Source organism: Mustela nigripes, chromosome 12 (assembly GCF_022355385.1).
Source record: "Mustela nigripes isolate SB6536 chromosome 12, MUSNIG.SB6536, whole genome shotgun sequence".
Classification (NCBI taxonomy): Eukaryota; Metazoa; Chordata; class Mammalia; order Carnivora; family Mustelidae; genus Mustela; species Mustela nigripes.
The window spans coordinates 125468116-125494543 of NC_081568.1; the positions used below are offsets into that span (position 1 = coordinate 125468116).

General features: G+C 34.7%; 1 long non-coding RNA gene across 1 annotated transcript in view; it reads left to right on the top strand.

The window, feature by feature from the left end:
- LOC132028010 (uncharacterized) overlaps positions 1-26428 on the top strand; it is a 372003-nt gene that overhangs the window by 195515 nt on the left and 150060 nt on the right. The window lies entirely within an intron of this gene.

A 26428-nucleotide genomic window follows, 5' to 3' on the forward strand; every position in this document is an offset into this window, starting at 1 on the left:
TACTATATTGAATTTTTTTTTTTTTTTAAAGCTACATAGGAAAATTTTATTGCGTATCTGTTATGGCCAAGTGCTTTACATCTGAATTGTAGGTGTGGACATTCAAGCTTGAGAAGTGTGGTGTGTGTGTGTGTGTGTGTGTGTGTGTGTGTATACATATTTGTAAAAGGTGGCAAAAACATATGAGAATATGCTTTTATTCCTTCCCTACATCAGTCTTTTTCTTACTACTGGCCTTATATTTTTTCAGTATTAATGGGTTTATGTCAGGAGAGGGAGGGGGTAGGATAAATGGAAACTAAGAGTCAGCAAAGGTAAATTTTCTGTGATGTTGTAACCAGAATGACAATGATGTCTAAGTCACAGAGTAAACAAATGAGAGCAGTGTAGGGAAAAAAAATTACTTTATCACCTCAGCGTGATCATAATCACCAAACTGAAGCCATTAAGGAGTTTCAAAGTGAAAACTTTTACCTATTGCCAAAGAAAATTTAAAAAGGGAAAATGTTTATTTTTTTCTTTTGATTTGTGTTTTGGTGTTATTTCTTAATGACTAAAATTGCTGAAGAAAAGGAGATATATGTTACTATGCTTAAGTTCAACAGGATGTAAAAATTTAAATATGAATCAATGGCCTTGGGAGAAGAAAAATACTTGTTTTACAACCTTTGTCAATTTATCTTTCCATTGCAGAGTGTGGCTAATAATATCATGTATTTTTACATATATGTTAAAAATAAAATGCAAAGCACGAATTTTCAAAGGTCTAAGTTAATTTTGGAAGTAAGTAGTGCACCAGCTTTTTCAGAGAGTTTTTTCTCTCTAAAGTATTATGGAGGATGGTGTCCTATGGATACTATCCTATGAATGTTCCTTTAGTGCTCAAAAAATTATATATGTAAAATCGCATACATAAATACATATGTAATTATATGCATATATATATTTATATATGTGTATATATTTTTTAATTATCTGAAGAAATTCATTCTTAATGTAATGTTTCTATTTGGTTTTAAACTCCTTAGTGAAAGAAATACTTAAATAAATTGTCAGAATTTCACATTAAATCATTTAAATATGTTCTTGTGGAATAATTTAATCTTTTATGGCATAGGGTTGGGAATCAACAGAGAATTAATATCTACTTGAACTTCTGTTATGTAAAAGCCAAATCTGCCTAGAGCATAAAGTCAGTTGAACAGTTTGAAGATCAGTACAATGTTAAATACAACATGGTGCTGAGCTAGCAGTGGAATTCCCCAAAAAACTGGAAAAACAAACAAACAATGTAATATGCTTGGAGAAAATAATACTATTTTTTAAAGTACAGATAGATAAAGTCAAATTAAACAGATAGAGGATAGAAAGAAAAATTGTCAAATGTATAGATAAGTCTATATTCATCTAGATCTATGTTTATCTGTCTAGATAGGTATCTATGGGTCATGTGTGTTCTTAAAACAGTAAATTACTGTGCTTAAATATGCAGTAATCTCCAAAGGGAAAATCTTATTTTCATACAGAAGAATACATTTTGTAATTTAGGATTGTTTGTAGTTGAAATAAAATAATTATCTCCTAAAGAATAGACGCTAGAAATTTGTGGATATAGTAATATATGCTTAGAGCACTATTGTAAAATATGTAATATTGGTCAAAATTTTGTTACCTTCTTTTTTCCAAAGTGAGACAATGTCTATGACAACTTTCAATCTTACCGATTGATCAAAATATTCGTTAAGACTCAGAATATACCTTCTCTCCAAATGTCTAACTCACTAGTTAGACAGTGAGTCTCTAGTGACTAGAAGAAATTTCTTGTCATCCTAACGGGCCTCTATGCAGCAATCTAAGCTGACCATTTTCTCTTTGAAAAATCTCCCCTTCATTTGTGATGCTCCGTTCTATTGGCTTTTTTCCTCTTTTATTCTGATAAACACCTTAATTTCCCTCTCTTTTTCCTTCTTTATGAGCGCTTAGATTTTCATTGGCTGTCTCATCACCAGGTAACTTCTTCTCATGATTTTTTTTTTCCTTTCTCCATCCAGCTTTTAAATCTGTTCATCATCCATCATCTATCCATCCCCCCATGAACCATTATCCATCCGTCTATCCACCCATCTCCAAAGATTCAGTCAGAATTTCCACTGAAGTTTTAAAGAATATGGATTTAAATTAGATGTATTTCCTTCCTCATTTTAAGAAGTAGAAAAATAATATATATAAAGGTAATTGAATATACTACATATATCTGTGTGTGTGTGAGAGAGAGAGAGAGGGAGAGAGAGAGAAAGAGAGAGAGTATGTGTGTGTGTGTGTGTGTGTAGATGGAGTGAGAAGGCAGGAAGGATCTGATAAGGGACTTACGAGACAGCAGAGTTGTAGATATGAGATGCAGTTTAATGACCCAAAGATGTAAAATGTACATATACTGATCAAGAAAAACTTGATTTGGATGTAGGGTAAAAGAAAGGGGGGGATTCCCAGGAGGATTTCAGGGGTTTTTGTTTGTTTGTTTGGTTGGTTGGTTGGTTGGTTTTGGTTTTGGTTTAAAATTATTTTGGAAAAAGAGAAAGGACTTTCTGTTTAAGACACATTGCATTGAAGAAACGAGGTGCAGAAGTTAAAAAAAATGTAGAAGCACAGTTCAGGTAATGGATGTTCTTAGAATAGATGTTCCTTTCTGCAAGTTTTCAGCATGTTGAAACTCTGAGAGCAGATGCATTTGCCTGGAGTTTATTAACAGAATGGAATTTATCCTGAGAAATAATTGGACCCACACACAAAATATAAATGCGTAAAGAACTTAAATGTGTTTTTATAATGATGAATGAAGACAATAATGAAATTATTTGCAAGCATTAAAAGGTAGATATTAATTAGATTGCTATGATATAATGCATAAAAAAACAAGTACATGTAATATGTATGTTGTGATCCCACTTTTGTAAATATGTGTGTTAATAGAAAAAAACCTGACAATATAAGCATCATTTAATACTGTAATTCTGAATCAGTGGGATTATGAATACTTGTGGTATGTAATTTATGTATTTTGAAATTGGTTTAATACTATAATATGTATGTATTAGGTTTAACCATATATAACTGCTGTTTTAATAGGTCAGAATAGTCAAATACTGGCAAGTTCAACCTAATACTATCCTATAGTTTTAAAATAAGTGCATTTCAGATTTTGAAGAGAGAGCGTGTAGGTAGGATAGTCACCCCAGTTTAGGATAGAATATTAAGTCATATTAATATTTGAAGAAGAATAGAATAAAAACCCATATAGCTGATTAGAAGCCAGTGTTACAGAATGAAATCTAGTGAGCCCAGTATCATGGCAAGCTAGGAAGGAGAAATACAGTATTTTCTGTAAGCCGTAATTATATGTATATTCCCAAGACAGAGTTATTTTCCAATTTTAGATACATGTATCTACTCACCTGCTAGGTATCTCTTTGTGAATATTTTGTGTGTACCTGAAACTCAACATGTCAAAAAAATTCACTAAATTCTCATCCTCCACTAATCTTAAATCTTGCTTCTTTTCCTTAATTTTACATTTCTGATGATGACAACTATTCCTTTATCACAAGTAGAAATCTTGATAGTATTCTTTTTAACTTCTCCAGTTCCTGTTAATTTCTGTTGATTCCACCTTCTTCATATCTCCGTCTTCTGTCTCACGCCCTGTATGTATTCTTCCACTGCTTTTGTTCACGGGGGTCATCATTTTTTACCTGGACATTTGGAATGGCCTCTTGACTCTTTTTCTTTTTCCCAATCAGTTTATTTTTCACACTGCAGCCAGTTTTCACTGTCTCTGTCTTTGTCTTTCTTTTTCTCTTTCAAGTCAAAACTCTGGAACAAAAATTCTTGCCATGCTGACCCTTATTTCTTTATTCCTACTCTGAAAACAACTTCTGCTTCAGGCTCTAGCAAATGACTATGGATTTTTCTTAGAATCTTCCTCGCTTCCTTCTTATGATTTGTCACAGCATATTATTCCTGCCTCTCTTATGGGATCTATCTCTACATTAGCATTCTCTAAGAGAAAAGGAGTCACATCTTAGTCATCTTTTCATGATCCTTAACATGGGAACTTAGGCATTTTGTTGAAGAAACAATAAGTAAATTATTCATCTATGAAGTTTGGGATTCAAAAAAGACATTTTCCTTATCTAAAACTAGGAAAGAACAATTTTTGTGTAAAAATCATTAGGGTAAAACATGTGATATCACAAAATGTGTGTGCTTATTATGCTGGAAAAAAGTTTCCTTCACACTTAAAAGTTTTGGTATAAATTTTATATAGTCACTTAAATTAAAAAAATCTACAATGTGTTAATGACTATCTGAGAAATCAAAATAATGTTCCTGTTATATGTAAATTGTGTTTAAAGGAAGAAAATATGGAAAAAGATTTTTTAAAAATGCCATCTCTCACAGAAGTTCTCAGAGTAATATAAACTAATGAAATGCAGTTCGTTAGGAAAATGTTGTTATAATAAAAGTCAACCCCTAGTTGTTTATACTTTGTGGGCTATTTTCACACAAACCAACCTTGAATTTTAAATAGGGCATAAAGCCCTTAAGCTTGCCCAAGATTTGCTAATCCTATACACAAATATACAATTATCTTTGCCAGTCTCCTTCAGTCTAGCATCCTGGGCAAGTTAAACAGGATTCTTTTTAGACTGAAGAAGAATGAGGTTCAAGGTCTGAGAGAAAGCTGGAGAAAATATGTAGTACTTCACCAAAGGTAGTCTTTTTACCTTAAAGAAAGCGTTTTTAGATATTTGGATTGATTCAAAAAATCACATCAAAATCAGGACCCAAGGACAGGAGTGAATAGAGAATAGAGAACATAGAGATGAATATAGGATTTAAAGTAGAGGCATTTCTAAATGTCATTTTAAATATCCAATTTCCATAGTGTAAAGATTTATTTATTTGAGAGAGGGAATGCAGGGAGGGACAGAAGGAGAGGAAGAGAGACTCTCAAGCAGACTCCTCGCTGAGCATGGGGAACCATACCCCCGCCATTCAGGGCTTCCGTAGTTTGAATGCTTATTATACTTGCAATAGCCTCATGGCTAACTTGATTGAAGTGTTGGATCCTCCCATTAACTCTAAATCATTGACTGGTTTTCTTTGTATTAATGGTTCTCTAGGACATGAATACTAGAAATGTAAGTTTAGCAATCACAACTTGGTCTGGGGCATGTGGGTGACTCAGTATGTCCAGAGTCCGACTCTTGATATTCGCTCAGGTCACGATCTCTCAGGTTTGTGAAATCGAACCTCCCACCTTCCCGCCCCTCCCCAAAATGGGCTCTGTGAGGGATGTGAAGTCTGCTGAGATTCTCTCTCTTTCCCTTTGTCCCTCCTCCCATCCCCTTCACTAAAACAAAACAAAACTCTCTCTGATAGGGTTGTAATTAATCTTTTCAATATTTCTATAATACATGAACTGTTTCAATTAGCACTGGGATGTTTGTATGTCTTTGACCCAAAATGACTACTGAAAGAAGACATAATTGTATTTCACTTTCATGTACAGTCCTTGAGGCAAGAAAGAAATAGCAGCTTTACTATTTAAAAGTATTAAAAAAAAAAAAAGTATTCCAAGACCTGAGCTCTTTTCAGCCCTGTGTTTTGCCATCCCCACAGTGTGGTCTCCATCCTCATAATCCAAATGAAGCTCAAGTTTGATATCTATGCTCCAAGCAGAATGTAGTGGAAGGAGGAAAAAAGAAAAAAAGGGAACATGTGGTCACACAACATTTCTACTTCTGTTCCTATAACTATGCTTCACACCTGAGAACATACCTTATTGAAAGGGGACTTAGAAACTAAAGTCTCCATTCTGGGAGTAGGACAGCCATGTTATAAGTCAGTAACTAATAAAGAGAGCATGAATATCGGGATGAGGAGCACAAAATTTATCCACACTATGCTGTGTCTGCTATGTTTTCTTAGCTCTATGCCTGTACATTCTAACCCTTTCAGGTGGAGGAGGTTTTCCCACATAGCATCAAAGTTCAGGTCAAATACATAGGCAGCAATTTATCCATCTCTGTGTAATGAAATGTTCATAAAATTTTAACTTTCTTTTGGTACAGTATTTCTTCCAAGTAACAGTGTTCCCTGGTAGAATAGATAGAATCAAGTGGTTTATGAAAACTCTCTTAAACCATATCTGTAGGAAATAGAAGACAACTGCAGTTCCTAGCATGTCTCAAGACTGCAGTCTTTTCATCCTTTTGTTCAATATGCAGCCCTTTCTTACATGATTTCATTGAAGTCCTCTGCTTAAATCTTTCAGAAATCACTTCAGAACCCCCACTCAAGTAGAGTTAGCTGAAATGAATATAGCTGTAGTCTATTTCTAATTAGTAGTTACTTTATTTTCATGTATCTTTTATTAACAGAATATGGAGCCCTTGGATTCCAACCGTGATCTTAGTTCACCTTGCTCTTCTAATCATAAGAATAAAAATTGTCAGCAACGTTTGACTCCTTTCATGCTTGGACCTCCAAATATCTTCGTGAATTGTATGTAGTGTTCAGATTTGGCATACTCTGTTTCTGACAACATGATGAATACCATGGAGATCCACATTATCATATAGTAACCCAACTTTCTGAGGAAATATATATTATATACCCATTATTTATTAATGTACTAACTAATTTACAATATTATTATAGATTGATTTTCTAATCATTATTACCAAATGCAGTATAGTCATTTTGTTTCTGCTGAAGGCAAACATGGTTCCTTATTTTCTTAATCTTGTGTTCATTGTACCAGTGCATTTGTAAAGCTAGTAGTTAGGACTGAGGCAATGTAGGAATACTTCCTGGGTCTCCCCATACTACGTGGAGTTTGGATGTTACTGAAATGTGTTGCAGTTTCCTTATCTGTAAAATACAGACTTCAATAGTATCTACATATGGCACTGCTAAAGAATATTACATATGTCTTTAGAACTTGAACACTTGATAATCTGCTTAAAATTATCTTACCACAGCTAACTAACCATATATATCTCCATTTAGAGTTAGTTTCTTCCTTATTTGTTCTCATGTAATACTTTACCAAAGATCTCTCTTTTTTTTTAAGATTTTGCTTTTTTTAAATTAAAAAAAATTTTTTTTTTTATTTGACAGATCACAAGTAGGCAGAGAGGCAGGCAGAGAGAGAGGAGGAAGCAGGCCCCTTGCCGAGCAGAGAGCCTGATGTGGGGCTTGATCCCAGGACCCTGAGATCATGACCTGAGCCGAAGGCAGAGGCTTTAACCCACTGAGCCACGCAGCCACCCCACCAAAGACCTCTTAAGGGACTTACAGAGTCTGTTTTTTCTCAGAAGTTTTGAGCTTTTATTGAGCAGGCTTTATGACTCCTTTATGATTTACCAATGATGCTTTATAGTTATTAGAGTAGTTATTTAATATATATTTGTTTAGTTACATTCAGTATTTTATTTTAAAGGCTTATTCATTTGAAAGAGAGAGAAAGGTAATGAGCAGTGGGAGGAGGGGCAGACATAGAAGAAGAGAGAATCTTGAAGCAGACTCCACGCTGAGATGGAGCCCTATGCAGGGTTCTATCCCACAACCCTGAGATCCTGACCTGAGCTGAAATCAAGAGTCAGATGCTCAACCAGCTGAGCCACCCAGATGCCCCTGCATTCAGCATTTTAGAAGAAAGGGATATAGGTATAACAGCTACAGTAATATTTAGCTTTTCAAATTTTTGTCTTGATTAAGCAATTTTATTTGTAATATAAGAAATGACATTTTCAGACCTGGGACAATTATTTATATTCATTATTAGTATCCTTTGCTTTTGTTGCAGTAGCAACTTCTTCCACACATATCTTTTGATCAACTTATGGAAACTTCATTTTATAAACATATATTTTTATCCCCAGGGGTACAGGTCTGTGAATCACCAGGTTTACACACTTCACAGCACTCACCAAATCACATACCCTCCCCAATGTCCATAATCCCACCAAACTGAGGGAAACTTCATTTTAAATTATCCTATATGTTCAGTAGATTTTGGAGAATGTTCATCGTTTTATAGTCAGCTCAGATTGCCTTCTCTGTGGAGCCTTCTCTCATCAGCCCCCAAGTACTTTTGTTTTACTCTAGGTTCTCATTTTGTTCATCCTGTACCACTCTTTGTGTCATAATTTTGTAGAGATATATTCACATTTGTCTTCCCAAAGTGTGTACTTTTGAAGTGCAGCACTACATTTCTATTATTTCATATCCTATCATCCTACATGATATAACTGAAATAAAAGTGTGTGTCCAATATCCCACATTTTATTTCCAGCATTATTAATGAAAATTCATTGTCAGCATAATGGTTTTCAAATACTGCATGATTATCAAGGTAGTTAAATAGAATTAAACAGTCCATTGACTCACTATAGCAGTAAATAAACAAACACTTGAGAAAGATGTTTAGTGAGACTGAGAGGCAGTGGGATTCATGTGTTTGGGAACTCCCCTTCTGCAACAAGATTGTCTGCATTTATATCCCACCTATTCATTTTGCTGGATATGACCTATCTGTGTCTCAAGTTCTCCATCTGCAAAATAGAGAGAGTTGTCCTCAACTCATAGGATTGTTGGGAGAATCAAATGAGTTAATAAATGTAAATCTCTTCCAGTCATGTCTCATACATGGTAAGAACTGTTTAAGTATTTTCTATAGAATAAGACCTTTTCAATAAATCATGGTACCCCACTTCCTGAGCATTTCAGTTAATGGATATTTAACCACACAGAATTGTTCACTTGCATTCTCAGTGTTGGCATGTATGCATTGTTGGCATTAGGAAGAGAATCTTAATGGATGTCGAAGTCAATAGAAAGGAAGAATGAGGACAGTGGGCCCAAGAATAGAATAGAAAATGTGGGTCAGCAGAAGAACTGGATCTGCTGGAGGGAAACTGTCTCATACACAACTATCCAGATCTGGGATGGAAGCAAAGCCAGGTGGCAGCTGATGTGGCATTTGGAATGTGATAGTAGAACTCAGTTGCAGTTGACTAGTCTCTTCCTCTTAAATAACATCATGCATTTTAATGGTTTCAGACTGAATGTTTAATGGCACATTTTATAAGTTGAAACTGCCATCTTCTCAATTTCATTTGTCATTTGAATGCCAGAAGCCCAAAGCTTTCTTTCACATAATTCCCCTGAGAAAGCAGTCTTATTGGAAACTACTTGTTTTCATCTGTTCACATGAATATATACATTAAAATTCAAAGGAATAGTTTTCTTTGCCTCCATATTGGCAAATTCTGTCACTATGATTTCAACAACTGGATTTTATATTAGTTTTGATATTTTACTTTTTCTGGATCCTGAATTTTGAAAGCCTTCCTTTTACTTCCTTTCTGTTCCTTAACAAATTTTTCTATATTTTATGTCATTTTTTTCTTTCATTGCTTTCTCCCTAAGTAATGTGTGATTAAGCATAGATAAAAAAGTATTTTATTTTCTTGTAATTTTTTTCTGCTTTAAATTGGCCCTTTGTGGCAAAGAGTATTAATTCTAATATCATTTTGTTATTTGACTTTGTATTTTTCCCTGCTATATTTCTATAGTTCCTTTATATTTTTTCCTTAAAGATTGACCTCAAAAAGATAGTAGATGAATAAAAATATTAGATTATTTTTACAAAGCTAGTTTACAATGTGCAAATAACAACTAAAACCTTAGAGCATTTAGTTGTTCATCTCTCCAGAAAGAACTCAAAGAAGGCCACAATTCCTTTATTTTTTGAAGCTATCATGAAATTGTACTACACGGTCACTTATACTCTGTTAAATAAGAACTATGGACTAGAGGTTTCCTTGCGATACGGATGATTCCTTGGATTTTCTATTAATTACTACTATTATTTCTAGCATCCTTAATTCCAGCATTTGGGCAGTTGAGATTGAAAAATAAGGTGACTCATGTATTGGAACATGTAAGGACCACACCAGAGCTCAGGCAGATTAAAATGGAGGAAAATTAATTGTATCTTTATTGCCCAATCACATGCTTTATATTGCCCCTTTACATAAAATGTTTCAGGAGATCATTGCTCTTCTATTGCCTCTTGGCTTCCCATTCCTCAGAAAATGGTTCTTTGCCCCTGTGATGATTTTGTAGTTCTTGCCAATACTTATTTGACCTGAGTCTAAGTCTCTCATGGCTACTCTGCTAGCTAAATTAGTAGATAACAGTGGTTGAACATGGCTTAATGAAAAATGAGACACATTTGTAATTTTAGATTACCTTCATTACTAGAAGAAATAGAGAGCCTCTCCTTTCTGTTCTCTGGATTGAGTATGAATTCTCTAGGTTATTTGGAGGATTTTATGAAACTATTTATAAAAGTGCTTCATAGTAAATTTATAAAAGCTAAAATTTAACTGATATATTTCACAGCTAGAACTTAATGGGGGAACAAATAATAAACTTTGACTCCTTATTTCATCAAGGCTGCTGTGCCTTCCATCAGGGAAATTCCTTCTGTTTTTAAACATCCCAAAGTAGCCTCTATTGTGTGGCACACATTTGAGTAGTTTAGAAGTCTTCAGTCATACTCTGCTAGAGCCCCAGATCCTCTTCGCTTAGAATCTTCTTGCTGCTCAGTAACCCTCTTGGCAGGCTGTTGGCAAGGCCAGCCTTAGGGGTTATGCACAGTAACCACTGCGGGCCCACTGAAAATCACATAGCCTTGCGGAGCCAAAAAGGCGAGAACAGGCTGCCTCACTACAGACTGTTCTCCCAGTCTACACACTACTTTTAGTTCTCCTTTATTCAGTTTCCCCCTGCTCAAATAAAAACAGAGAACATAACAGCAACATCTAACTATACAGTGAGATAAAGGATGCCAGTGTTCCCTTCCAGCAGGTGGCCCCAGTTTCTACAACTGATTTGTATGGGTTTCTCCTTCCTTCAGGTTTTTCTCCTGTGTGGTTCTTAGCTCTATTCCTTTAGAACCATCTTCACCATTAGGTTGGTATTTTCCACAGATCTTAACAAAATGGAAGGGAAATCCCTTAGTCAGGACTCACTGTCTATGACTGTCTTCACATTGCTTCATGTTTCTCAAGCCTGCTCTCAGACAGACCACTGCCTAGGTGTGTTGATGTGGGTACAGTGAACTGAATCACGTCTTACCAAACCCTCCAGGGGGTGTCTTTCTTCCCTTCTTCTTAAAAGTGTGGAGATATATTTAGCACCTATTATTTTTATCTTTGGGGGATATAGCAAAAATTCGGAGGAATCAGGAAATGTCCCTTCAAAAATCTTATTATTATTGAAGCATTTCAGGCAAGAATGTAAATTAGGACAGAGGAGGTTGTGGGAATGCTTCAAGCAGGCTTCTGAGACAAATGACAACTCTGCCCATGGGTGAAGGGTGACTTATACATGCAAGTAATAAAATTTATAATAATCATGATACTAATAATGATAAAGATGATAATGGTGTAAAATTTACAGAAGTTGTATGCTTCTCTAGGGAATATTTTAAGTTCTTTGAAGGCACTCATTTAGTACCTATGGTAACCATATAAAATTATGTAACCATATAAATATGGTTAAATATGGAACCATATAAAATTATTTTATATTGGAAGAAAGTGAGGCAGAGGGAAGTAACTAGAAAGCAGTGGAATCAGTCTTTGAACCCAGGAAGTAAAAAACTTTTTTTTTAACCAATATATTATTATCTCTTTCTAAATAAAATATTAAAATAATGACTCCTTTATATTGATCAATATGTCCATTCATTTTTTATTTGAGTATAGTTGACATGTGATGTTACATTAGGTACAGGTGCACAACATAGTGACTCAACATCTTTATGTATTGTACTATGCTCACCACAAGTGTAAATATCATCTGTTAGCATACAATGCTATTATAATACCATTAACGGTACTCCCTATCCTGCACCTTTTAGTCCCATGACTTATTCATTCCATAACTGGAAGCTATATCTCCCACTGCCCTTTACCTGTTTTGCCCGTTCCTTCACCCACCTTTCCCTCTGGCAACCTCTAGTTTGTTCTCTTCATTTATGGTTTTGATTCTGCTTTTTGTCTCTTTATGTATCCATCTGTTTTATTTTGTTGATTCTATATATAAGTGAAATCTTATAGTATTTGTCTTTCTCAGTCTAATTTATTTCACTTAGCCTAATACTCTCTAGATCTGTCAATGCTGTTGTAAATGGCAAGATCTTGCATTTTTATGCCTGCATAATATTCCAGCGTGTGTGTATGTGTGTGAGCATGTGTGTGTACCACATCTTCTTTATCCATTCATCTATCCATAGATTCCCTAGGTTGTTTCTATATCATAGCTACTGTAAATAATACTGCAATAAACCTAGGGGTGCATATATTTTTTCAAATAATGTTTTCATCTCCTTTGTGTAAATACCCACTAGTGGAATTATTACATCATACAGAATTTCTGTCTTTAATTTTTTGAGGAACAAAAAGACAAGAAACAGGTGTTGGCTAAGATGTGGAAAAAAGGGAACCCTCATGCATTGTTGGTGGGAATGCACTGTTAGTGGGAATGTAAATTGGTACAACCACTATAGAAAACACCATGGAAATTCCTCAAAAAACAGGTTCACTTTTTGATGAAATAATCCAGATTATTAGTCGTTGATAAAGATGTAGTTTTGTTCATCTATGTATTTTGCATAAAATATTTAGAGAACATTTGCTAGCTACCTTTGAAACTGTGTTTATCATAAATTTATAAAATTAATCATGAAAGATAATTTGAAAAAATGCTGCAGCTTTTAGGGCAACTTCAGTAGTGGTGACTGAATGGATTAATTTAGGTATGCAGATTTTAACAAAAAGACTACATGTATAGATTTTATCTTCTTATGACATCTGGCATCTGCATTTTTCTTAACTATGTTACAAATTTTATTCCTCTACCCAGCTAAAACATTTAATCTTCTTTTCAATTCAATAATTGAAAAAGCTCTAGTATATTTTCAGATGGCAAATCTTTAAAACAAAACACCTTTTTAAATCTATTCTGCAGTTTTATTTCTTTCTCCCTAATGTTTTAATCTATTTATAAATACAGTATGAATGCAGTTAGTGTGATGGCAAACTGAAAATTAATCATTGGGCAATTCTTTGAAATAAATATTTCATTGAGCACAAATATTCTAAATTAATAAAACTAATGTGATCACCTGTGTCCACAACATCTTTGAAGAAAACCATTCCCATATTTATAATTCTTCACAGAATATGTGTTATTTTAGACATAGCCTATTCCATAAAAAAATGTAATTCATTACAGAAGATTAAGGAAAAAAAGCTAAAGAAGGGAAGATTTTATTAGTTTTCCCTAAAATATAGATAAAGTTTTTTAAGGCTTTTGCTTTTAAAGCCTGAGAAGGTATATACAAAGTAGTTTTCCTAACTGGTAAAAATCATCACCTAGGAATATATTACTAGCATAAATGCCAATATTGCATGGTTTATTTATTGTACGTCAAACCACTTGGGTGACTTTGGATATCTTGCTATAATTAGTGATTCTTATTAAAAACAACAAAAGGATGCATCAGTCTGGAGGGATAGAGAAAAGAAAAATATGCCTTTGATACTTTGTTGTTGTTTTATATATAATGTCAAATTTGTAGAAACTGAGGATTCTCATGTTTTGGTTTTATCTCTTGTTTTGTAACAAACAAGCAGCCATTTCACATTCTTTAACTTTATGCATCAGAAATCTGGGAAGGATTTGGCTGGATGCTTAGTCTTTGATAGTTGTGGCTCATGTGAGGTGTCCGATCCTAGAGAATGTACTTCCAAGACTGGCTCTTCTGAAGTCTTTGGTCTTTTTTCCTCATTCTCTACGTGGTATCAAGATAATACCATCCTTTATGGCTCCTTCTATAGATTAGGGTTCTTAAGCTTAACTACCTCAAGATATTCGGATTTCTTACAGTGTAGCTTACACTTGGACACCAAGGTGAAATCTGCCAGTCCTCTAAATTCCTAAAACAGGATATGGCATTGTGCCCCTTGTGCTACTATCTGTTGGTCTCAATCTAGTACATAATCAAGGAATTGGGGGAAAAAAGACTCCCACCTCCTTGTGGGGATAGAGTCAGAGCATTTGTTGGAGCTTTTTAATTTGAGGTATGGAATTGTTAAAAAGACATTTTAGAAATATTGTTTTACTTCTTAGTTTTGCTTTCTCTTTTTCAAACCAGTGCTGCATTGGTTAACATATGGCTCGCCATACACTTTCTAATGAGAAAGCTTCAAAAAGCTCAATCCCCAAATGCCAGTACAAACACTAGCCTGGCAAAAAGTCACCTGAATTTCTCTCTTTGATACACAGAACGCAAGCTGCATGGACTTGTTTTCCCAACACAGAAAACATTATAGTAAACAAGGGATTTGAATTTAGATATTTACCCAGCTTCTCTGAATCCTGGGCTTATTTTTGCCTCAATCCTCTGCCAGGAGTTCTGCTGTTTTTCTTACACTTTGGCTCCCCACCTCCCCTAAGCTAATATGCGCTTCCTGGCAAATTAAAGGCATTCTGGACTGGAGCAGAGATTGTGGCTTGAGGGTAAAATTAACTCTACGAACTGAATAGTTTCCCCTGTTCATCAAAATGTGCAGTTAGAGGCTTAAAAATGTGTGTGTGTGTGTGTGTGTGTGTGTGTGTGTGAGAGAGAGAGAGAGAGAACTTGGCTGTCAGTTAAAAGAGAAATAAAAGCCAGAGAGAGTGAAGTTTTCATGTTTGAGAGACCCCACTATATGTTTATGTACCACTTAGTCTATGGTCATTCCCACATTGTGCTTTTGTAACACTGTTTGAAATGCATACTCTCTCCTCTCATTTTTCATCTCTTACATATGTTGAACATTCTCATTGAGGGCTAGAGTAAGTTCTCATTATTCTTTTTGTGTTTAAATATTGACTTCTTTAGTCTCAACTGCTCAAATATCATTCACGTTGCCCATGATCCATCTAAGCCGAATAGCAAAATGGTGGTTTGCTAGTGACTGTATATACCATCCATCAGAGTCTTCTTGAAAGCTACATAAGACAAAATATGGTAATGGAGATATTTATATATATATATATATATATATATATATATATATATATAAATATCTGATATTTATATATATATAAATATCTGATATATAACACTATATATACACACATACACACACACACACACACATATATATATATAGAGAGAGAGAGATTGCTGCTCTACATTAAAAATTCTAAAGAAAACTGCATTCTTTAATTGCATTCTTTTATGATTTTCTTGGTCCATGCATACTTTTCTATCCTGTGGCATTGGTGTACTGTGCCTTTTATGGATATCGTCAACCTGTGCTAATTGAAATGTTTATAAAATGCTGATTCTGAAATATTGCAGCTTAACAGTTCAATAGTTCTTTAATGGCCCCTCTGTTTTATTAATGAAATGATTTATAGAAATATTTAATCTCACTGATTTACCATTAGCATTAATGAGTCTAGTTATTAAGCACTCTATTTCCAAAGGCTATGAAAACAGGTCTGGCAAGTGTGTAGTATTTTGCGATGAGTTATTTGTGCTGAGATAGAATCAATGCTGTGGGAAGCTTATTTCTCAAGTGGAACAGTATTATTTATGAGCATGTAACTTGATGACTCTTTTTGTAATTTTCATACCATTGCTTTCTTATATACAAGAAATTTAATACCAATTATGAAAACCATCCCACAGATCTTTTAAAGACATTTAGATTATATATATATATATATATATATATATATATATATCTTATATTAATTAAACTAAGCTCTGACAGTAAACCATTTAAAAATACTTAAACTGACCCTTGCAGAATACATAGGTTTATTCTTTGGGGAAACCACGATTGTAATTTCTATTATCTATGGTAAATGTTTGCGATGACCATTCCTGTTTATATAGACAGTTATCTTCAAATAAAAAATCAGACCCAACAAAACACATTTGAGTCCACTTAAGGCAGTTTTTTTTTCTTTTTTGTGTATTTGGATATTTCATATTTTATGGGAAGAATTTAAAGATCTTAAATGTATTATGTGACATCTCTTCAATATGTGATGTCCCTAAAACAGATGGGTGTTTGAAGGTTTTACCCTCCTTGACAATCTGAAACAAAACTATTTTAATTACGTATCTTGGGTATTAAAGAAAGTGATTTTTTTTAGGTTTATTAAGGCTTTGATGCTCATAGTAATGTTGGTGCCTCTGAGATTTCAGTGGCTATTTTGGATTGCAGATCTGTAGAAATAAATGAAATTGGGGAGGGGGATAAGAGTATATCTTCAGGGAAAGAAAAAGAAAAAGAATATGCCTTGAGGTATAAGCCATCAAAAATGAGGTCTCAAACTATTCAGAAACTTGAAATGGCATCAGATGACTCTGCTACTATTACTCTCTCCATCCAACTTGTAATGTTTATGTATGATATATCATGATAGGGAACTGAAATGATCCAGTGACATAAAATACCAACATTATATGGTTTAGCCCACTGAAATGGCATATTGCCCATTTCTTTTCTTCTGTTTCCTGTTTGGAGCAGAATTTGTCTTTGCATTATTTGACAGCATGTGGATATGATTTACGTTGGCGAGTTTGATGACTGACCAGAAACTTGGGGATTTTATGAAAATCCCTCTTCTGTTGGCTAAGCAAAATGTCTTTAACTTGTTTCCTAAAAGTAAATTAGTGGCAGCCCAGGATTTTATGGCAGATTATAATTTCAAAGTTTTTATTCCTATTTAGAAAGGAATTTAGAAGAAAGAGATCTATGTGATTCTTTAACCACAGTTAAAAGAATTGAGGTATGATTCAGGTAATTTCAAGAGAAGACATTTGTACATCTTTAAGTTTGATTTTGCTGTTTAGTCATCTGAGCCACTCAAATTAATGGAGCAATATAAATTCACAGAACTGATATTTTGCTAACAGTGTATATTGATTCTTCAAAACAAAGGTGGTTGAATATGTGATTTAAAAATTATCTGAAGCTATCAGAAAGGCTGAAGACTTTTAAATTGCCAATGAGTTATTTTGCAAAAGGTTCACAACATACCCTAGGGGCCTTTTGTGATTTAAAAAAAAAAGGATAAAATTCCTTTTCTTAGGATATTTATAATTTTTTAGGAGGCTTTAAAAGAAAATGTGAAATCTGAACAAATATAAATTAACATAAACCCTTTGGGAATCCATAAGAGAGAAAGATTTATAATGTAAAAGGATTGACACAACTTAGACTCTAAATAATACCAAGTGAGAATTTTTAGAAAACCTCAAATTATGTCAAGTAAGGAATTTACTGATACATTATTTTCAAATGAAATCTTGAACTTTTTACTTCTCTTCTTTCTACTTAAACAGAATGTGTTCAAAAGAAGATCCCACACAGTATGCTGCATACAAAACATAGCAAAATTAAATAAAAAATAAAATGAAAATAAAATAAAGAGTAGTAACTGGAGATCATACTGCTTGTCTTTTTTTTTTTTTAATTTAGATAAAGAAATGTAGATGCATCATTTCTTATTCACATCCCTGAGATTTACAGAACTTTATAAAGGAAAACTCCTTACTAATTTATTTTGTTATAAATTCTGACCAGAACCAATGCAAGTCTATATAGAGTTTTTGTTTATTCTACTTAACATAAATGTTTGTAAGTTTGCTGATGAAACATTTAGGTGTTATGCAACAAATTGTGTGTGTGTGTGTGTGTGTGTGTGTGTGTGTGTGTGTGTGTATCTTATTACATTTCTGAAATTATAGTGAATACAAATTCTGACTCATTTCCCCCAGAATTTCATCTGAGATAACTTGAATATAATTCAAGTTTAATGCCTTATTACCTATACCTTGTATCTCTTTGTTCTCAACATTAGTTTGTCTATAAGGGATTGTGATTGTGAATCTGAACATCATGACATGGATTAAAAACAATAGAAAACTGATTTAGTTAGCCTGTGCCTTTTAAGGTACATGTTTTCTTTTAAAGAAAATAAAATGTAGTGTTTCAGAGCATGGGCTTCAAAGGGCAGAATAATTTGCGTTTGGATAGCTGTGCTTTACTTGTTTTTGACTTTGGGCAAGTCATTTTGACTTTCTAAATCTCTATCTTTCTGTGAAACAGAGATGAAAACGAAACTGTATGCCTTGTAGGGCTGATATAAAAGCAAGGAAATGTTGCATGGAGAGAATTTAGGCCAATGCCTGGTTCATATTTGGGTTTAATAAATAGCTATCATAATGATAAGTAAATCTGGTCTAAAATTAAAAGATGAAAGGGGTACTAAGAAAAGGATTATTTTCTTAGTTGCATCCAGGAGCAACAGGATTATCATGCTGAATAACCTCTAAAACAGTTTCCTAAAATAGATATTTCTAGGGTGCCTGGGTAGCATCCTGTTAGGTTAAGTGTCTGTCTTTGGCTCAGATCATGATCCTAGGGTCCTGGGATCAAGCCCCATGGCTGGCTCCCTGCTCAGCAGAGAGCCTGCTTCCCACCCCCCCCCCCACCCGCTTGTGCTCTCTTTCCCTCTCTCTCTCAAATAAGTAAATAAACTATTAAAATAAAATAAAATAGGTATCTCTGTGATTGCTTTCTGAAATAGAGATTTTATCTCTCTCCTTTGAACCTGTGGTAATCTTGCTTTAATCTTTTCTTTCTTTCTTTCTTTTTAAAGATTTTATTTATTTATTTGACATGGAGATTACTAGTAGACAGAGAGAGACAGTGAAGCAGGCTCCCTGCTGAGAAGAGGGCCTGATGCAGGGCTCCATCCCAGGACCCTGAGACTATGACCTGAGCCAAAGGCAGAGGCTTAACCCACTGAGCCACCCAGGTTCCCCCATGCTTAAGTCTTTAAACATGTCTTAAGTTAGCTCATTTTGGGAGACACATAAAGGTGATAGATAAACAACCTATACTATTTAGTAGGACTGCAAGTTACAGAGGATTGAAAACACTTTGTTGTGATTTTCAGTCCACATATCCAAAGACCACAAATTCCCTGAAATCCCTGTTTCAACCAAGTTACAGTGGAAGTGACTGATTCTTGTCACAACTTGTCACAAATCTCAGTGAGAAAAATCAAGTGAAAATTATAAAAAACAAATTACTTTCAGAATAATTTATTCATAGATATTTTGAACCTAGGAAGATCATATAGGATTAGATACTGTAATACAACCATCACTTTATTTTATATAGGGGAGGATAAGAACCAAAGACACTAATTTGTTTGTCTAATATGACACAGGTAATAAATAGCAGAAAGAAGCCTAGAATTAGTTTTCTAAACCAGTTTTTCACCCTTTTCATAGTAAAATTCCAAGTGTATTATTTCAAAAAAAGTGCAAATTACGAACTCTTCTGTATGAGCACAAAGACAAGATGGCATTACAAGAATAAAATAAATATTATTATGTGAGATTTGAGGCAATTTTTATTGTAGTTCTTGTGATAACAAGTATCATGGCATACAAATGTACTTTATCATGCTAGGATCCACTCTCAATGCTTCATGTTGACGCTCTTTACATTGGTTAGCTTGCTTTATACCAAGGTCTGCTTTTAGCAATCAAAGATGAAAATAATTCATAATAGAAAGTATATGCTATGTCAACATCAAATTATAGATTCTTAAAAAGGATGAAACTGGAACTATGAAAGGTATAAATTTTTAAAAATTGTGAGCCTAAGACTTGCAGTATTAGGAATTACAAGAAATGTCAAATCTACATTTATTTATTGGATAAGAATTTATATTTATTTATAATTATTTTATGATCTTTGTTTAACTTACTGTATAAATATTAATTTCAAAATCCATTTTTTGTTATTAATTTAGTGAATGCCAAGGGAGATCTGATATGCACACACACAAACACAATTATAGATACTGTTAGCCTTGAAGTTATTTTTAATGTTGTTTTTAATATTAGGTTGTTAAATATGCTCTTACTGTTTTACGAGGGGTTTAGAGAACTCCAGAGAAAACTTAGAGTCAGATGGTTTATGATCATAGAGTATTTATTTTCCTTTCTAGTTGTCAGACCTTGAGAAAGTTAAATGATGAACCTAAGCCATAATTTTCTCATCTCAAAATACAATACCTATCTCTGCTGATTGTTGTGGCAATCAAATGTGACAGACAATAAAAAAGTAGGCGCTCAAAATGTACTAAATAGTATCACTGCCCTTACCAACTCAAATGTGTAAATTCCCCAGGTTATGTGAATTAGACTTAATGAATTGAATTTTTTTTTTTTTTTGGTGAGATTGCAAATTTAACATTTCTGGTGGGTAATTTGAAAAATTCTATCAAGTACCTTAAAATATTTTTGTGTCTTTTAACTTTTAATAATTTATTAAGTTTAAACTTCTTACATTAAATTTATGGGTGCACTCAAAAAGAATTTGTAAAATCGTATTCTGCAAGTATTCTTTGTAAAAGTTAGGTAACATATGGAATGTACTGTTTTTTTTTTTTTTTAAAGATTTTATTTATTTATTTGACAGAGAGAGATTACAAGTAGGCAGAGAGGCAGGCAGAGATAGAGAGGACGAAGCAGGCTTCGTGCTGAGCAGAGAGCCCGATGCGGGACTCGATCCCAGGACCCTGAGATCATGACCTGAGCTGAAGGCAGCGGCTTAACCCACTGAGCCACCCAGGCGCCCCTGGAATGTACTGTTTTGAGGCTACTAAAAATTTCTTAAAGTGCTTAAGGAAAGAACAAATTAATTCTTATTTATTGGATCATAATTCTAATTACAGGAATTTACTCCAAACATTTTATCATTGAACTGTGTCATTACTTACTTATAAAAATGCTCATAGAAGCACTTTTAGGATTATTAAAAACAGGGGTATGTAAAAATGTCCCCAAATAAGGAGTTGTTCACTATATTCATATATTATGGAGTTACTATGAATTTTTTATAGAAAATATTGAAAAATATAGAGAAATTTTCATATGTTATTAACTGAGGGGAAAAGCAAAGTATGGTTATAAATACATATACTTAGAAATATACTTATAATATTTTTGGTTCTTGACAATTTGAGAACTAATGCTAGTTAACTGCTGACTGCCTTCCTCAAAATCATCATGGAAAAAAAAAGTAGCAGTAGAAAACACTGACATACCAAACTGCAAGGATGCTATGGCAAATCTGAGTGCCATATATATATATATTTTAAAGATTTATAGATTTATTTTAGAGAGAGATAGCAGCATGGGGAAGGGGGGGAGAAAAAGGAAAAGAAGAGCAAGAATCCTCAAGCCGACTCCCAACTGAGCACCGAGGACAGAGGACAACAGGGGCTCAATCCCAGCACCCTGAGTTTCGGACCTGACCCAGAACCAAGAGTTCACAATCCAAAAACTGAGCTACCCAAGGGTCCCTTAATGCTTTCCTGAACTAGAGAGTGTGTGAGTAAGTGCGCACACGTTGGTGTGGAAAGTGGGTAGGGTCTGAAGTGTTGGGTTGGAGTTTAGCTAGAGGAAGTGGTTTTAAAATAATTTTAAGGTCTGATTTTTCATAGCAACAGTGATCATTTGCTTTTCACAAGGATATTAGCACAGTATTGTTACCTCTTGCAGTATTACCTAGGTCACTGCTGAACTACCATGGACACTCTCTCTTCCCGGTCAGTCCTCCAAAACCTTAGGCTTGGTAGATTACAACCTAGGCAGGCTAATTTCTCCAGTGGAGCTTTTTTTTTTTTTTTTTCCAAATAAGTAAAGACCATGAAACCCTGATCCACATGATTGCCTAGGAGAGCATTCCGAAAAGGAAAAGAACAACAGTTGTTGTCTCTTTGGGGCTCTCCACCCTTGAACACGTGGCGATGTCCTAGAATTCTTTGACATGTCTTCATTGCACATTACCAGATAGAATATGTGATACTCTCAGTAGAAAATGAGGTCACAGCTAAAATAAAGTACATAAAGGAGGAAGATGGAATAAAGGAATATATACTTCATATTTATTTATTTATGTTTATTTTTAACGATTTTGTTTATTTTTTTGACAGAGAGAGAGAGAGCGCACAAGTAGGCTGAGTGGCAGGGAGAGGGAGAAGCAGGCTCTTAACTGAGTGAAGAGTCCAATGCAGGGCTTGATCCCAGGACCCTGGGATCACAACCTGAACTGAAGGCAGCTGCTTAACAGATTAAGCCACCCAGGCGCCCCTATACATCACATTTAAATAACACTTTTCCCTGATAGCTGCTTTATGGGTGATTTTTGTTTCATTGTAATTTTTAAATCATTTTCTATATTTTTAGCTGAAAGTACAACATGACTGCCTAGTTTATATTATCAGACTAAGAAAGATAAATATTATATTGAACAATATTTGATTTAATCACCTGGAGGATTCAGAGAATTCCACATTTGTGAATAAGCTTTTATCATTGTTTCCTAATCTCCTTTAAAAGTTCTTATTTTTCTTTCCATGTTTGAATGTCACTTTTTAAAAGTAGTAAAAGTTGTCATGTTGAATTCAGCAGTCCTCAAGACCACTCTCAATTTGAATGATTTGCTAGAAGGACTTACAGAATTCATGAAAGCTATTAAATTGTTGGATATGGTTTATTTCAGTAAGAGTACAGATTAAGATCAGCAAAAGTAAAAGTCACATCAGGCAGAGTCCAGGAGAGAACAGAGGCAGCCAGTTGTCTTCTCTATGTGGGAGTCTTACACACGGGGCTTAATTCTTTCAGGGAAAGTATGTGACAATACATTCAAAATATTGAGGTTGAGCCTCCTGTCAACGGAGAACGTTACTGTCCAGAATTTTTACTGGTCATTGTTCAGTTGACAGGATTGACTTCCCACCTGGCTGATCTTAGTTGCTTAATCTGCAACCCTTCTATATGTGACACTGATACTGCATGGTCCATGCTCCCACAATAAGTCACAGTGTTACTATAAAATATCCTGGCATGTGGGCACCTGGATGGCACAGTCAGTTAAGCTTCCAACTGTTGGTGTCAGCTTAGTTCATGATCTTGGAGTCCTGAGATTGAGCCCTATGGATCTCCATACTCACTGTGGAGTTTGCTGAAGAGTTTCTCTCCTTCTTCTTCTGTCCCTCCCACTCATGCTCTTTCTCTGTCTCTCTCTAAAATAAATAAATAAATAAATATATTTTTTAGATTTTATTTATTTATTTGACAGACAGAGATCACAAATAGGCAGAGAGGCAGGCAGAGAGGGAGAGAGGAGGAAGCAGGCTCCTCGCTGAGCAGAGAGCCCAAGGTGGGGCTTGATCCCAGGACCCTGAGATCATGACCTGAGCTGAAGGCCGAGGTTTAACCCACTGAGCCACCCAGGTGCCCCTAAAATAAATAAATAAATAAATCTTTTTAAAAAAATATATCCTGGCATGGCTCAAGGCCTCAGATAAACAAAGACATCTTATTAAAAAGGATATTCCAAGGGCTAAATGTGTTCCAGAAGCTAGGGAATGGTCAAACCTTTCTTTGAATATGCAGGATTTGGACAACCCAGGTTTACTGACTTCATCTTTTCTTGTGCACATGTGAAATCTCCTTTATTTAATTCTTGTGTTTCCAGTAGGGATGAAAGAAGTACTGGGAGGAGGCACCTGGGTGTCTCAGTGGGTTAAGCCTCTGCCTTCAGCTCAGGTCATGATCTCAGGGTTCTGGGATCGAGTCCCGCATCGGGCTCTCTGCTCAGCGGGGAGCCTGCTTCCTCCTCTCTCTCTGCCTACCTCTCTGCGTACTTGTGATCTCTGTCTGTCAAATAAATAAATAAAATCTTTAAAAAAAAAAAGAAGTACTGGGAAATTACTATCAAACTTAGTAGAATTATTTGTACCAATGAAAAAATCTGAAAGGCTTAACTGTTAGTATTACACAAAAGACAATATGGAATAAAAAGAGGACTGATTCTGGATACACAATGCTTGAGTTTATATACGTGCTCCATTATCTAGCTAGCCATGTGACCTTTTGTAAATATCATAAGTAGTTGCCTCAGTTGTGTTATGTGCAAAATGAGGATTTTATTATAGTTAATTCACAGGCTTCTTAGATAATTGAATTAATACACATACAAAACTCAGATTGTGTTTGGCAAGTAACAATAATGTGGTAAATGTCAGCTTGTTTTGTTATTAACCAAATGCAGATGCATACTTATATCATTTGAAGAGCTGTATACCCACTACTATTGATTATTTATTTTGTCATCTTTTTCATTTGACAAATAAATGATGTGAATGAATATATGGGTTTCTATACTTCTGAGAAATTTTACCTCCTGGGAAAATTTGACCCTTTTCGCACTCATTGGCATCCATTTAAGTTCTGATTTTCCCTCTTATGTCAGATATGAATAATTTTATTGTCAAATAAAGATAAAATGAGTTTATCGTATGTATGAGCTAGTACATTGAATGAAAGCATTACTGGAGGTGATTCTCTGGATGATCAGCTACAGCTATCTCCAGGCTTTGTTATTTTTCTGTTTAAGTATTATATACTTGGGGCACCTGGGTGATACATTCAGTTAAGCGGCCAACTCTTGGTTTTGGCTCAGGTCATGATATCAGGGTCATGAGATCAAGTGCCACATGGGGCTCCATGCTCAGCATGTATTCTGCTTGAGAGTCTCTCTTCCTCTCCCTCTGCCCCTTCATGCTCACTCTCTCCCTCAAAAATAACAAAGATTTACATACACAAGAGAGAGGGAGTCAGGTTAATATCACTTATGTGTCCATAGCTTAGCTAGGAAAAGTTAAGAAAACTTGAAGGACAGCCCCACTAATTCCTTTTTTTATCATGGTAGTATAAACACTCTGAAAGAAGATGTAGGTACTGTTAACACCCTAGGATTTGGGATGCTCTTGCTTGTAAACAGAGTCTTTCACTGTAGTAAACAACATTATCCATAAGCAAAGTCTATGAGACGTATAATGTTATGGTCAGATACTCAAGTACCCCAATGGCCTAGTTTAAACCATGATTTTAAAGTACCAGACCAGATGATTTCAAGCACTTTTGACACCATATCTCTTTCAGTAAGGATGTGATACCTTGAGTTGGGCCTGCAACTCAAATATTATGTATATTAAACTTGAGAACAGTGTATGCATGTTTAACTACTAATTATTTTTACATTGTAAATCATGTACAAAGATATAAATTAAGCAGGGTGAGATATAAAAAATAGAAATAAAAATTCTAATATTTTCTTCTTTTCCTATCTTGGGTGCCTGTTCTATGTTGGAGGCTCTTGCAAAGCATTGAATGTACACTCTGTTAGGTATCCTATGTAAATGCTATTTTTTCTTTCCATCAAAATTAGATAGCATCAAACAGTCACAAACCAGAGATATGGCTACAGAACAAGTACCTTTCAGTATACTTTGATGGCAGATGCATGTGCTTGGTAAAGTAGAACGCATCAAGCTTATCCTATTTTTGTTATACAGAGGGGTACTACTAGAACACATTGTCCTTAGACCTGGGAGCTGCTCTTCAGTACTGTTATTGTGATCCATCTAGTGATTCTCTAAAACATTGCTTGAAGATCTAAAAATCCTTTCTTTTATGCAGAATGCAGAATCATTTGGTATGGCTTCTGCCTCCTCTAAATAACTTTCTTCTTTTGGGTTGTTAACAGGTCTTTAAGTCACCACTATCAATGTGCTCTTTCCTTTAGACGAGGGAATTAGACAGTCCCTGTGCATCAGGCACAATCACTCCAGTTGAACAGCTAGCATGATGATTATCTTTTGACAAATTTTGCACAGCTTCAGGTTCCTACAGTTCTCACTGGTCTGACCTCTGAATAAGTTTTATTATACAAAATATAATGTGCTGTCCTTGCTGGTGGAGATTAGTGAGAAGTTAAGTGGATAATTGTAGATTTTGCAGGTTTTTGAACTGTTAGTAATTGTTTAGCTTTGATATTATAACTCATAATATAATCAAAACTCTTTTTTTTTTTTTAGGATTTTATTTATTTATTTGACAGAGAGAGAGATCACAAGTAGGCAGAGAGGCAGGCAGAGAGAGAGGGGGAAGCAGGCTCCTCGCTGATTGGAGAGCCCAATGTGGGGCTCGATCCCAGGACCCTGAGATCATGACCTGAGCCGAAGGCAGAGGCTTAATCCACTGAGCCACCCAGATGCCCTAATCAAAACTCTTTGCTAGTCCAGAGATACATGATTTTATACATTTAGTAGCCCATGAATAAGTTCCAGAAGTTACTTTTAATAAGCCAAAGAGATACTACAAACTCCAAACATTAAATTCCCT